This window comes from Pteropus medius, unplaced genomic scaffold (genome assembly GCF_902729225.1).
Source record: "Pteropus medius unplaced genomic scaffold, Ma_sr-lr_union100, whole genome shotgun sequence".
Taxonomy (NCBI): Eukaryota; Metazoa; Chordata; class Mammalia; order Chiroptera; family Pteropodidae; genus Pteropus; species Pteropus medius.
This window is the reverse complement of record NW_024342467.1, coordinates 21,144,370-21,152,001: the sequence shown is the minus strand read 5'-3', so window position 1 is coordinate 21,152,001 and position 7,632 is coordinate 21,144,370. Positions and strand designations below refer to the sequence as shown.

At 45.0% G+C, this 7,632-nt stretch overlaps 1 pseudogene; it reads left to right on the top strand.

Moving 5' to 3' along the window:
- Window positions 1-200: 200 nt before the first annotated feature.
- LOC120602509 (uncharacterized) lies at window positions 201-319 on the top strand (annotated as a pseudogene).
- Window positions 320-7,632: the final 7,313 nt, after the last annotated feature.

Genomic DNA, 7,632 nt, shown 5'->3' with positions numbered 1-7,632 from the left:
CCACCTACAAGTGGTATCTAAGGTAGTAGAACTCACAGAAGCAGAGAACAGAATGGTGGTTGCCAGGGCATGTGGGCAGGAGAAACTGGAAGCTGTTCAGTGGACATGAAGTTTTAGTTATGGAAGATGAGTAAGTTCTAGAGATCTGCTATACGACATGGGCTTACGGTTAACAAGAGGGTATTAGAAATTTGCAAAGAGTTTACAGCCATGCTACCCCGAACGAGCCCGATCCCGTCTGATCTTGGAAGCTAAGCAGGGTCGGGCCTGGTTAGTATTTGGATGGGAGACCACCTAGGAAGACCAGGTGCTGTAGGTGTAAAAAATAAAATAAAAAATAAGGGATTGTCAGCTGACAAGGTCCTTGCAATCTGCAAGATCAACCAAAGCTTGCCTTGCCTAAAAAATTAAAAATTAAAAAAACTTTTTAAATATTTGCAAAAAGGATAGATCTCATGTTAACCATTCTTACCACAGGGAGGGCACAAGGAGACTTTTGAAGGTGATGGATGTGTTTACCGTGACTGTGATGATGGCTTCAAGGGTGCATGCATATGTCCAGACTCATATACATGCAGTTTTTTTGTGTGTGCTTCAATTATACTTTGATAAAGCTGTTTTAAAAATTAATGAAAGATAACCAGGGTTTCAGATATTTAAGTAATAAATGTTTGGCGCATCCTACTGGGCAAGCAACCTCTGTCAAGGGCAAAGGAACTGGGCACGGTGAGTGCGGAAGAAATCGTAAATGCGAGAAATCAAAACTGTAAGCCTCGCTCACGGTCCCTTCACTGCGGAATCATTTTCTCTCAGCCATTTCCCTTCTCCTTCCTAGGGCTCTCCACCTGTATTATAAGTAGCGTCTGGTGATGGGGATTAACCTTGTCATTTAGTGCACTATGTGGGTAATATCAGACTGGCCTGGTCACAGGGAAAGCGCGAGGAGTCACATGACTCAGATATCTTGTGGTTGGAGTGATCACAACGTCAGGCTATCTCCCTTTGGGAAAAGAGTGAATATTGGTTAGGCTGTAAATAATGTAAGAGGTAGGAACAGTTCTGAAACTCCATTACCAGTGTTTCTGAACTTTTTCCCCAAAGGAGAAAAATTAAAATAAATTTAAATTCTCCCTAATAAGAGAAATTAAAAAGGAATACAATGTTGTCATGTAGAGTTGACCTATAGAGAACCATATACCATTGTAATATTTTATTTATTTCTTATTCCTGCACGAACTACCACAACTTAGCAACTTAAAAGAAGAGGTTTTTCTCTTACAATTCAAGTGAAATATCTAAAATCACTTTCACTGGGCTAAGACCCCAGCGTTAGCAGGCCTGCGTTCCTTCTAAATACTGCCGGGGAGAATCTATTCTCTTGTCTTTTCCAGATTCCCGAGGCCACCTGCATTCCTCGGCTCACGGCTCCTTCCTCCATCTTCAGAGCCAACGGTGTTACGTCTTCAGATCCGGTGCTCCTGTCATCGCATCCCCTACTACTTGACTGTGGCCCTCCTGCCCCCTTTCATGAGGACCCTGCGTTTGCACTGGGCCCGCTCAGACAATGCAGGATAATCTCCCCGCTCGAAATCCTTAACTTAGCCATACCTCTGCAAAGTCCTTTTTATCATGTCAGGTCCCATAGTCACATATTTTGGGGATCAGGACATGTGCATCTTTGGGTGGCCATTATTCAGCCTACCACAAATATCTAATATTCCTCTTCCCAAGAACCGATTTGCCCATCTAAGAGTAATATCACCCTATTGAGAACATATGCTTTATATACAGATAGGCTATCTATGGATGTTAATAAGGTAGCCAAAGAATGGACTATGGTACGTAGCTCTGGCGGTTGGGAGCACTCCCATCCACTCCCCATTTTTGTAATACTGGGAAACGAGATTTCCTTTGGAGAACAGCCCTTCATTATTGTGTGCAGCCTTAGTGGACCCCAATGTCCAAGTTCCCTGCTTTCTTCTGGTCAAGGTGCAGGCATCTGGTGGTCCAGTGGACTCTTTCCATGAGCAGTAAAGAAAGAAGAGGCTGGGGCTTCATTCAGCCTCCACTGAGACTGTTCAGATGCTCCTGCTTCCATACGTCCTGGCTTTTCTGCTGTCCTGGTTCCCAGTGTGCCCGCCCCTCCCGCTCCTCTCTGGAGCTCCCCCAGGTCCTTTGAATATATTCTGTTTTTGCTTGAGCTGGCCAGAGCTAATATATATTTATATATATATATATTTTGCACGTAACTCTAACTCATTCAAAATGTTTTAATTTCTGATACTACTAGAATACCTTTGGGTTCTAGGCTTTCATGGAAAATTAATCATTCCAAAGTCGTTTTACTCTCGTTTTGAGTCAAACACAGTAAACACATTGAGCGAGCTAGCAATGAAATAATTAGAGAGGCGTCTGGACACAGCGCTCTGCAGGGGGTGCTGCCCGCTGTCTCTGCTGCCACACACCACGGGCCCTCGCCGCCCGTGCCAACGCGCACCCGAGATGTGGCTCACGCAACTGAGCAACTGCATTTATAGTTTCGTTTCAACTAGCCTTCACATAAGTAGTCGCATACGGCCGTTGGCTATCATATTGGACAGAGAAGAGCCAGAGTCTTTATATTTTTCTAATTAAGAACAGTCTTAATGTAGGATAGGGCATGTAAATGATTAGATCTTTAACTGTAAACACTAATTACCCTAATTTTTACAAATACTCTTGAATTTCATGGCGGAGATGCATGGCCGGTGGGGTGGATATTTTCTTGGCCCTTCCAAATCAATTCTCTTTCTCTTCGCTCCTCTAGGCGAACACGTCCGTAGGTAAATCGATCCCCTTGCCATCTGGCCCCCATTGGAGACTGGGGATTCCCTATAGACAGAAGGGAGGGGGCAGAGTAAAATCAAGTCACTGCTCTCCATGTTCCCCTCCCGCAAAGAACCTGCGGGCCAGCTCAACCGCAGGCCACAGCTCCAGCAGGCAGCTCTCTCCCAGTTCCTTGCTGTCTCCAGGTTCTGCTAACTACTCCCTCCTTTTGCCTCCTCAGGCCAACAGACAGTGAAAGCACCCACGGTTGACAGCTCTGAGCTACTTCCTGTGCTGGGCCTTATGCCACATACCCTGCCCTTACTTATTACTCCATTTCAGTGTGCCCTCTGTCTCCTGCTGGAATGCTGACGGATCCAATCAGGCAACATTTTTATTTAATAAAATAAAGAATTAGGTCATAAAGTAACAAATGAATATATTTCACCAAAGAGCTAAAGAGGGCGCTAATCAAATGTGTTATTGATCATTGCTAGAGATAGTAGTCATTTTACACATAGACACACTGCACAAATGCACACACACAGAGTTAGGAACAAAATCCAACTCAACTCTGCAAGACAGTAACAATATTTCTATCATTAAAGGCAGATATCAATGATTCTTCTACGAAAGTAATTACAAATGTGTTGACACAGATACTAAATTACAATTTGGTCAGACTCCTGGGAACTTGGTGTTTTCAAATGCAGGTCCCTCGGAAAAGAAAATAAACTATAGGATTCCCATCGGTTCAGTCTAGTTAGGTTCCCATTAATCAAAAAGGAAGGTGGAGGCAGAATTTAGTGTTATTCGTCATCTAAACACAGTTGGAGACAAAAAGTGGAACAACTTGGGTTTTTCCGAGAAGATGAGAGTGTATCTAAAAGAAGCTGTAAAAGCTTCAGTTTGTACCGTGAGTGTTCTAGGGCCTCTAAAAATCTTCTGCAGAGCCTTCCTTTAATCTAATGGCATCTGCCCTTCACCCACCACCGTCATTTCAAAAGAAGCAATTCTGAAGTTACTCTTCCCCAAATTACTGCTAAAAAAAAAAGAACAGAAAAGAAAGAAAAAAGAAAAGAAAGAAAAGAAAAGAAAAATGTGAGAGCCACTTCTGAAGAAACGTGCCTACCCCTTTACATTCCTTTATCTAATGGGGTCCTATCCAAGTAAAGGATTTTCCCAACGTCAAACATCCTGCACCTCAAATCAGGCCCCAGAATTCTTTACCTGTTGTCTTTACTATTATATTCCAATCATTTAAATTAAAACATCATCAGCGATCTCCTTTTACACATATGTATATATGTGTGCTTGTGGGTGGTATGCACATAAAGATCTATGTAAGTTATACATATATTTCATAGACATATTTTTTTTTTAATTTGTAAACGTCTTGAAGATCTTGAGGTAAGGTATAGTTACTGGCTATCCTGGTTAGAGTAATACCAGATTCCAAAGTATATGTTGCTTCACACTCGATAGGACTTTATTTCTTGCTGGGCAGCGGATCAGCAGGCTTGTCCTCACAGTCATTTGGTAACCCACAGGCGCCAGGGGCATTTCCATCTTCAATATGGAGCTTCCAAAGCCATCATGGTCACTCCCTCCCTGCCAGCCAAAAAGGATGGGAATCACACTTGGAAGGCTTTTCGAGGCCAGAAAAAACGTGGCATATGCCCCCTCGCACATTCCGTGAGCTGGAACCGGCCTCACAGCTCCGCGAACTGCGAGAGAGGCCGGGGGCGAGCCTAGCTTCGTGGTAACGCGGAAAAGTAGAACGGGGACTGGGGACAGCAGCCAGGCTCTGCCACCGTGGCACTGAAACGTTCTTTTTCCAACCCCTCAAAAATATACCTAGGAAGAAAGAGCATCTTCCCCGTCTTCTCAGACAGAAGGAAGACGGGACGGACACCCCACCGCCCACGTGAGGCCGGAGGCGGGTGATAAGTGTCCCACACTGTCCGCCAGAATGAGACGCACTGAGCGGGAGACGCAGCTTGTACCAGAAGAGCCAGAGAAGTAAGTGACGGTCCTAGCTCCGCCACCGGCTCAGAGAGTGACACCAGCCTCACTCGGTGCTTTGCTTGCCAGGATACCATCTACGAAATTCACTGCCTGCCAAAGGGGAGGCGAAACCTACTGAGCCACGCGAAGGCCACGTGCTGGCTGAGTAACTTCTCAAGTAGCGCTCGGGGGCCAAAGCCCACGCGGCAGTTCCAGACACTTACAGTGAGTTAAGGTGACACCAGCTGCCTGAAAAAGAAGAAACCCCGAAATCTCAGCCACTCGACACATAAGCTTATCTCGCCTGCACGTGAAGGAAAAACGGGTGTTCCCCATCAGCTGCCAGCTCTCCTCCGAGTGGGGTTCCGGGACCGGCCTCTGTCCAATTCACTGCGCCCCTATATTCACCGAGTGCGTTCCAAGGACACCCCAGGGAGGTTCGGCCAGCCAGTGGGTGAGAAAAAGAGGAGATGGAGAAGACATATCTCCTTCTTGACCTTCCTTTCCTGCAAGTGACACCCGTCGCCTCAGCTCATATTTCATTGGCAAGGCCAGGCCTACATGTAAGAGAGGCTGGGACAAATCTCGGTATTTCTCAGCAAGAGCTTTGCACTATAATAGGAAGGACACGTGTTTTTATGAAGAGCCAGCTCTCTGTCACAGCCCGCTGGGAACCAGTGGAAAGAATCCTTGCATTTGACTATTTATCCAGCCCACAAAGAGCTCTGTTTTTATAAATTATCGCTTAAAAGTTTTTGCTTTGTTTCGGTGTTTGTGTTTTTAGCCTGGTGTGGCTGAGCTTCTGGGGTAAGTGGACATTCTTAAATGTATGCACCTGTTTATGAGTCGGTACAGACTGCATTTTTAAAAAGGATCCATGGTCTTTACGTCAGGTTCGCAGAGGGCTTCCAGACGCCCCTGCAAATCTTTTTAAAATCATTACCATACAGAGATTTTCCCAACTAACGTTGTCCCTCTAGACCGCTTTCCCTGCCCAGTGCTTCCTGAACTCAGTGATCAGACCCGCTGAGGGTCACTTTGGAGGCACTGACCCCAGGCCCTACCCCAGGCCCTATCCCCTGACACTTAAGCTGGAGGTGGGGGCGGGTGTTAGGCCGTCTGGGAATAAGTGTATATTTTTAAACTCTCCACATGGCCATCATCCTTACTCCCTGAGCTGAACTCCAGGTGCATCGCTGTTAAGGAGAGGTGTGTGAGCATGCGCGCTGCTCGCTAACGTGGCCAGTGGTCAGCTGCCCCCACTCAGAGCCCTGGCACCCCCTGCCGGCCGTCCACAGTGTCAGGCTTGTTCCTAATACGAACAACTTTTGGCATATTCATGAGGCCCACGTGCCATTTCACATGTCCCTTAAGTGTCCCTTTTTAATTATGATGACTGACATTCACTCAGCATCTCCTACGTAATCTCCAGACATGACGTTTGTCACCTCACATTGCCTCTAAAACTAACAGCCACTCATCTACCGACAGGTAAACTGGGCTTACAGACCCGTATGGTTTGTCCCGTCACAGGGCTATTAAGTGCCCGGATCTAGATTCAAACCTCGCCACCTAAATTGCAATCTGTCTGTCTGATTCGAGAACCTACGTTTTAATCTCTGCTCCTCTTCAGGACATTGCAGAATATTTTCATGGCTTTGTTATTTGCCTCTCGGACTCTCAGCCATTTTCACTCCCTTTCCACTAAGACTTCAGGCTTTTGTCTTTCCAGGTTTAAAATTCTAATTCTGAGCACTCCATGCACACACAGAAAAGAAACTCTGTGAGTTTCCCAGACGTAACGACGCATATGTTATTCATCATTAATTTTTCAAGTCAGAAGCGTCAAATGGAGTACAGGTGAGACATTCTGGGTCTTCCCGGGACCGCAGGGTGAGCTAAGGATTCTTTTCCTCTGTTTGAACAGAAAAGATGCTGGTTTACTGCAAGTCTCAGGGGCTCCTTAGAGCTTTGATCACCACATGCATAGCTGAGTGAGGCTGTTAATGACAAACACTTCAGAAAATAATTAACTGTGATATCTGACTTCCCGTCTCAAGGAACCCAAGGTGCAACATCAAGGCTTTGTGTGGGGAATGTAAATTGCTTTGTGGCAGATGGCACTTGGTTACATTTCCTTAAGTCATTCTGTGTGAATGTCCCATGCTATGTCTTTCAAAGACCCGTCTCTGCTCTCTGACCCTGCGGACATGCTGTGACTGGGTTCTTGTCACCTTAAAGGTAAGGGTGGCATTGCCAATACCGTAAGGAAGTGGTTACAGCTTTTTAAAAGCTCCTGTCATACAAGCTTTCTTCCTTGAATGTTCCTTTTTATAGGCCACTGTAATCACTTGGTTGGAGTTGGGAGAGGGAGGCAATGTTTAGTTAAATCTTTTATTCTGAAGGAAATGTTAGAATTTTTTTTCTCATTAGTTTATTTTCCCCTCTCTAGGGCTAAATCGGAAAGGTAAGGGGTATACAATATAAGTCAGTGGCACTAAATATTGAATTTCACTAAAGTATTAGGCAGATCCAAATGAGTAAAAGTAGTTTAAAGATTATTTACAATGAATTATTTGGGAATTTTAACTGCTCTGGCCATCAATATGCAAATAGCAATGATATTGTTTGGACAGCATTATACATAAGAAAAAGGTAAAAGAAACAGAATGCCATCACCTATAATAAGATCAGAGACACAAAGACTTGGCACCGATCTTACTGAGTAAATAAAGCGATTTAAGAATTACTTAGATGTTACACCTTGTCTACACATATGCCTCATAGTTCCTGACTGGTGTCCAACTCCCAGACGTGCCG